A 6,999-nucleotide genomic window follows, 5' to 3' on the forward strand; every position below is an offset into this window, starting at 1 on the left:
CAGAAAATCATATATCCAGCCTGATCCAATTGTGTCCATGCATTTCTATGTATTTATGAGTGCATTAAAGAAATGGAAAGAAAATGCTTGAAATGTTATTTTTGAGTGTGATGGTTCTGGTGATTTTTATTTCTTGCATTTAAAAATTTTTCACAGGGCACTTTTAGAATCTGAAAATAAAGGGTCATTTCTTTATGTAAAATTTTATTTTTAAATAACATTTTAAAGAATTTATTTCAAATTCATTTATTTAATATATTCATTTATTTAAATTCTTTTATTCTTTGTTTAAAAAATTTCAAGTTATTATATGAATACACATAATAATAAAAATACTAGCTTGGATGTCTGTTTGACAGACAGTTGCCAAATGGGGGTGAAATCTGAGGGATGGGTACTTGGCAGCTTCCATGAAATCAGGGTGATAAGGCTGACTCTTGTTTAGAAGCTCCTATTCAAGGTCTTTGTTTTGTTTCCACCCCCCTCAAACATGAAAAATTCTATTCACATACATACACAACCTTACATATACAGACATATGAAGTGTATTTTCTGTGCTCAGATTTACATCCACCTAAGACATTACCCAGTGAAAGCTCCATCAGTCACAGAAACTATTGCTGGGGAGGAGGGGAAATTTTATTTAGCTAATTTTTAAACAAATCTCAAACATTCCCCACATCTCCTGAAGCCTCGAGGGAGAATAATCAAGTCAAGCCCCATTGACTAGAAGAATAGTGAAGTGTGGAAAATGATTTCTCAGCGCTCCACGAGACCGCAGCTCCATTTAAATAACATGTTCATTATTCAGATGCTCAGGCTTCTTAACGGAGGCTCCTGTCCTGCCCCGGGGTTGCGCCAGCTTCTGGGACTCTGCAGCATCCTGGGCTAGCCTCTCACTTGTCCACATCGCAGTGCAGTCCCAGGCACCACTGCTTGTCACAGCAAAGAGAGGTTTTAAGTAGCTAACTATTGTTTTCATTTTATAGATGAGAAGACTGAGTCTCTGATGAATGGTGTCCCTTTTTAGGGTCACACAGCCAGCCAGGTATTCTCACTCCAAGACCATTGCCATTTCTAATTTCTGAAAATATCTCATGTGCCAAAACTTTCCTCCACTGGTTCATTGTTAGAAGATGTGATTCTGACCAGCTAGACTATATGTAAGATGGATCTTTAAAAACAGGCTGCAAACAAACAAAGACAATAACAAGACCAGGAGACAAATTGCTGGGGGACATTAAATAAAATATACAAACAGACAGCATTTTCTGATTTGGGCAACTTATTTTGAGTACAACATAACTTCTTGTACAATCAACGTGGGACTATGTTTAGTGGTAGAGTAAGAAAGAAAACATCAGAAATGAACAGAAAGCTAATTTTTTATTGAGTGCCCACTATATGCCATGCCCTATTCTAAGCACTCTACATGTTTCAACTCATTTCATCCTTACAACAATCCTATGATTCGGGCAGATGAAAAATCTGAATAACAAGGTCACATAGACAAACCTGAGAAGATGGAAAAGGAGCTTTGAGCTGTCTAAATGTGAAACGGGGAAAGGCAGACAGAGCTGAGTTTAAACCTCAGTTCAGCCACTTGCTAGCTCTGTGACTTTGGACAATAAACAACCTCTCTGAGCTTCAGAACTCTCATTTATTATAGAGGGATCATAAAATCCGGCTCATGCACTTGCTGTAAGGGTTTGATGGGATAATGCAGGTAAAACTCTTGTAGCACCTGAGCACTTAGCAGATGCTCAGTGAATTGCAGTTTGTTTTGGTCTCTTCTTCCACCTCTTCCTCTTCACCTCTTTTTCTGCTTTGCTGATTCTGCTGATGGTTTTCCACAGGGAAGCAGGCTCATTCATTTCTTCAATAAACATCTTAGTGACAGGCGCTCTTCTGGATGCCAGGGACAGAATGAGCACAAGACCGACACAGACCCTCCTAGACACTCACAGCCCCCCATGGCAACCATCAGCGGGAGGACCCCAGGGGCTGGCGCCTTTGCATGGGGTGGGTCCACTTCACTCTTCCCTTTACCTGTCTACTTCCCAACAGCATTTGAGCTGACATCAATCAAAAATTTTCAATGACTGGGGACACTATTGGGTTTACCTTTGGTTGGGCTTTAGTTGCAAAGCTCAGAACCACCAAAGCTTATATTCATCCTTTGCTGAGGATGCTGGAGCCCCAAAACAAACACAAGGCTCTCCCAAAAGACTAATAAATTAATTAGCTGTAATTAACTATTTTATTAATTTATTCTTAAGTCACCTAACATTTACCCAACTGCAGTAGAAGAGGACTTACCATTTAATCAGAGATTAGCAAACAGGGTTCATCTGATGAGTTAATTCTGATCAGAAGGCTGCAGCTGTCTGTGTTGAGAAGGATTCTGAGGCCAAGCCTAGGCTCAGTAAAGCCACAGTGGATTCCTGATGTCTGCCATAGACAAAGAAAGGAAAAGTGGTGGCTTCTTATTTGCTTCCCTAATAGTACAACCATCACCTCTTTCAAATGAGTCAACTGATTTGCACAAGGTCACACAACTAGTTGGCACTAGAGCAAGATCTAGACTTAAGGTCTCCTATCCAACATAATGAATAGTGTTGGAAAGAGATTAGATTATAATTCCAAGCTCTTCAAAATCAATTTTCCTGATCTTCCAGGATAGTGAGACTTAAAAAAAAAACAAAGTTAACTAAACTAAGCAAATGAGACAGCCCATTCTCTGTCTCACAGGTACCACCTTCATTCTCTTCCTTTGAGCTGGCAGAGCAGGAAGCCTGGTTCCCAATGCAACCAGACTCCATGCCTTGTAGGACAGCAACACCATCCATGCAGAAAGTGCCAAAGTAATACAGGTAGTTCTTCAGTTATCTAAGGCTGTGTAACAAAGAACTCCAGACACAATGGCTTAAAATCAGTAATTGTTATCATGATTCTATGAGCTAACTGGACTCAGCCTGATGGTTCTTCTGCTGGTCTGGCTTGGGGATTGCTCACGAAGTTGCCATCAGACGGCAAGTGGAGCTGGAGTTCTGTGGAGACTCAGCTGGGCTGGAATGGCTTTCTCACTCACACATATGGCACCTTGTTGACCTTCTTGTGGGTTCTTTTTCCATGAGAAGAAATCCTCCAGGGCCTCTCCAGGTGGACCCTCTCCAGCAGGGTAACTGGGCTTCTTACATGGTAAGAGCACACAAGTGGAAGCTGCCAAGTTTTCTTAAAGCCAGAAATTTGCACAGTGTCATTCCCGTCACATCTTATTGATAGAAGTGAGTCACAGGTCCAATTCAGGTTCCAGGGAGGGGTGAAAGAGGACTCACAAGGGTACAAACACCTAGTCCCCTGGTCACAGGGGCAAGCTTGGGAGACAAGGTACCACCGGAATGAAAACAGCAGAAACGCAGCCTGGATCTCAGCTGCTCTATCAGGGAGCAGGCCACCCAACACAGTCCCTTCAGGATGCTGACTTCCATCTCCGGAGACTGATCCAGGGGCGACAAAGTTCAGGCGTGGGCAATGCCTGTTTCCTTCCTCTGCCTTTTTTCCCCCTCTCCTCCCACACTTCTCTGGGACATTATCTCTTCTTTGTCTTGTGGTGGAATTTGAAGGATGGAAAGTCTAACTGGCAATCAGATAGTGATTGAACAATCAGACAGTGGCATTGGACCGAACTTTCATTAGGTTGAAAATCGTTGTGACAATCTAAGGGAAACTGTGTGGGATTGTTTGTAATTGACGGAAAATTCCTTTTGCAGGAGTGGCAGCCCTTCCACCTGCACAGAATGGTGTGCTTGCTCCTGGTCCCCTTCCTTGCCAGAGCTCATCAGGTCTCTAAGTTTTTTATCTTCTCCCTAAGAAATATTCAAATTGAAAAAAAAATGTGATAATGAATAGTGTTGGAAAGAGATTAGATTATAATTACAAGCTCTTTAAAATCAATTTTCCTGGTCTTCCAGGATAGTGAGACTTAAAAAAAAAAAAAGTTAACTAAGCAAATCAAAGCAGTAAAAAGGAACAGCTTCAGGACATTTAGAAAACACTTTTACTCCATTCATAGATTTGAACCTAAGCAAATCCACTATTTCTAGCACAAGGAATACTTAAATCCCTTGTGCTCATCCTATGTTTGAAATATTCACAGGTGTATTGGTATCAGAAGTGTTCTGGCAGTGACTTTAATAAAGAGAAAGGTGTTTGGATTCTAAGATACTGAGTCTTCTGTTTTTACCATGTATTTTTCAAACTTGAGCAGGTCAATGAGAGAAACGTACTGCCCTCTATTGGACAGAGTCAGCAAAGTCGTCCCAGAATCTTTAGGAGAAAGCCACCTTTGGGGGGGCCGTCTTTTAACTGAGGCAACACAGGGCTCCCATTTAGCGTAGCCCAGGTAAAGCAGAAGTTAAAACATCAGACACGTCCACAAAATAAGATTTGCATTTCTATGCTATATCTGGCTATGGGTTTTCAGTTTTAACAAAGAGGAAAATGTCAAAATTTGTAAAATACAGGTTTTGGGGGAAGATAAGAATCAATAAATTTGTTAAATTGGAGAAGCCCTGGAGGAGGGCATGGCAACCCACTCCAGTATTCTTGCCTGGAGAATCCCATGGACAGAGGAGCCTGGTGGGCTACAGCCCATGGGATCGTAGAGTCAGACATGGCTGATGTGACTGAGCAGCAGCAAATTGGAGAATTGAGAATAGAACTATTTTATTCCTAAGCTCACTCAACACAGAAATGACTCAGCCCATGTCACTAAGATGCTGTGTCCTGTGATGATATTATTACTTTGCTGAGTTTTAGTGAATCAGTTAAACTTCTATGCTTTCCTTCAGCAATATGATAATTTCCTATACTGAAATGATGCTCTCTTCTACAAATACCCATGACTATTATTGTTTTATACTGCCCAGGTCACCAATAGAATGTAAAGAAAAGCAAACCTGGGCTTTGCCTCTTCTGGGGGAACAATCAGCTCGAGAACTTTTGCGATTGCACCTTAAGGGAAGAGAAGAGGCTATTTTTGCTTACTTATAGGCAGCCAGAGCTGCTCAGAGCATTATAGATTTGGCTATGTTCTACATTTTCTTCCTTTCAAAATTAGAGCACCATTTCCCCAAACACTTGTTACCGTTTAGGTCTTGCCTTAAAAATATTTTGAGAGGAATGGAATTAGATAAAAGAGGGTGAGTGAGGGAAAGGATTACAGAAGAGAAATTTTTCACTGTGTGAAGGATCTTGACATTTCGTAAAGTTGAGAATTGAGAAAAAAAGGTAATTCATCATTTTGACTCAGTACATTCCAATTCTAAGAATCTACCCACAGAAAAACTCACAGAAATACCCAAACTTAGCTACAAAGAGTCCACTGAAGCATTGCTATGATGAAAGCAAAGGAGAAACAACCAAAATACCTTGAATGGGGAGCTGGTAAATGACATGGAATTTACACAGTGGAATAATACTATGCAGACACTAAAACAGCAAGGAAGTTGTCTCTGGGCTGATGTGAAGATATTACCATGATAGGGTAAGTTATATTAACTTTGTGAATAACATAAGTTGCAGAACAGAAGTACTGTCTGTTTCTCATTTTTGTAAGTAGAATTATATTGTTATTATAGTTTATTGCTTAAAAATAAACCTGGAAGAATAGACACCAATCTATTAACAAAGAAAGTCTCCAGGGGTTGGGATTATAAATGGTTGTTACTTCTTAATCAACCCATATGCTTGGGCATTTTTTACCATTGACATATGGCTAACTTTTGTTATCCGAAAATACAGTTAATTTTTAAAAACCTGGATAGGTAGGTTTTCCTTTTGGCAGAAGACTGTCAGAAGCTACCCATTCATATGTAGGAAGCACTTCCTGTTAGTGCTCTAATGATGGAGTTAAATTGCTCAAGCAAATCACAAACAGAAAAGTCAGATGAAATAAAAGATGTAAATACAAGATGTGAAATACAAGATGTAAATACTTGACATATAACAGGTGCTCAATAAATGTTTGCTGAATCCTGGAATAAATGAATGAATGCAGAACTGCTTTCTATGGCGTACTTTTTATTTGCTACCTGTTTTTTTAAAATTATCTATAATCAGATGTGTTCTTTGTGAATAATATCTCCAACAGATTTCTCTGTTTACGGAATTCCCTTTTTCTTCTCTTATACATCTTCAGAAACTAAAATGGTCATGCGGGGGGAGGGGAATGGGCCATTAAAAAAAAAAAACAAAAAACAAGGTTTTGACATGAGGGAAAAGGGATTTTCACAAACCACCAAAGTGCTACTTCTCTTGGAAGAAGTGCACCCTGGATATTTTCCAGCTGAATTCTGCAACAAAACCCAAGGAAAATGAACATTAATCTTTTATGAACTAAGCCCCCGAAAGAACAGGCTTTGAGCTCAACCCTAATTAGGTTGCATCTCAATACAGAGAATCCTTAACGAATAAGGACACATAACAACACCGGCGAGCTCTCTGCTGGGACTGGCTCAGAAATGAAGGGGCCGCCCAGGCCACTCTCAACTGCTCTCGTGCATTAGGGATACCCGACTTTACCTGGAAAATGCACGGTCATCTTGGATAGGAAGCAAATGGAATTTCCTCTAACTGAAATTCTTGGCCACCTGGCTACCTCCACGGCTATCTGGGGGTCTGTGGATAAATGAGAAGAGAAAGGGCAAGAAGCAGGGCTTGTAGTGTGAGTTTAGCAAGTCAACAAGGTTTCTTTGCGCCCAGCAGAGCAGCCCACATTGACTGTGCTCAGAAACGAGATAACCTACAGATGTGTTATGTACTTGGGTGGGAGGCAGAGCACAGTGGAGTCTTAGAAAACTGGGTTCAAATCTCAGTGCGGCCTCTTTCTCCTCCTGAGGCCTAGAACAGGTTACCTTGCCTCTCTGAGCCATTGTTTCCTCATCTGTAAAATGGGAATCAAGGTACAGAATGGTGGGGAGGATTAAATGAAATGAA

The 6,999-nt window shown here is 40.6% G+C and overlaps 1 long non-coding RNA gene across 1 annotated transcript; it reads right to left on the bottom strand.

The window, feature by feature from the left end:
- Window positions 1-380: 380 nt before the first annotated feature.
- On the bottom strand, window positions 381-6,741 carry LOC132342352 (uncharacterized). The gene is made up of 3 exons (XR_009490695.1): window positions 6,586-6,741; window positions 2,320-3,869; window positions 381-1,908 (listed from the first exon to the last, which is right to left on the bottom strand). It is a non-coding gene; the product is annotated as an uncharacterized lncRNA (long non-coding RNA).
- Between the last annotated feature and the right edge of the window lie 258 nt (window positions 6,742-6,999).

The sequence above is a fragment of the Bos taurus genome, chromosome 15 (assembly GCF_002263795.3).
Source record: "Bos taurus isolate L1 Dominette 01449 registration number 42190680 breed Hereford chromosome 15, ARS-UCD2.0, whole genome shotgun sequence".
Classification (NCBI taxonomy): domain Eukaryota; kingdom Metazoa; phylum Chordata; class Mammalia; order Artiodactyla; family Bovidae; genus Bos; species Bos taurus.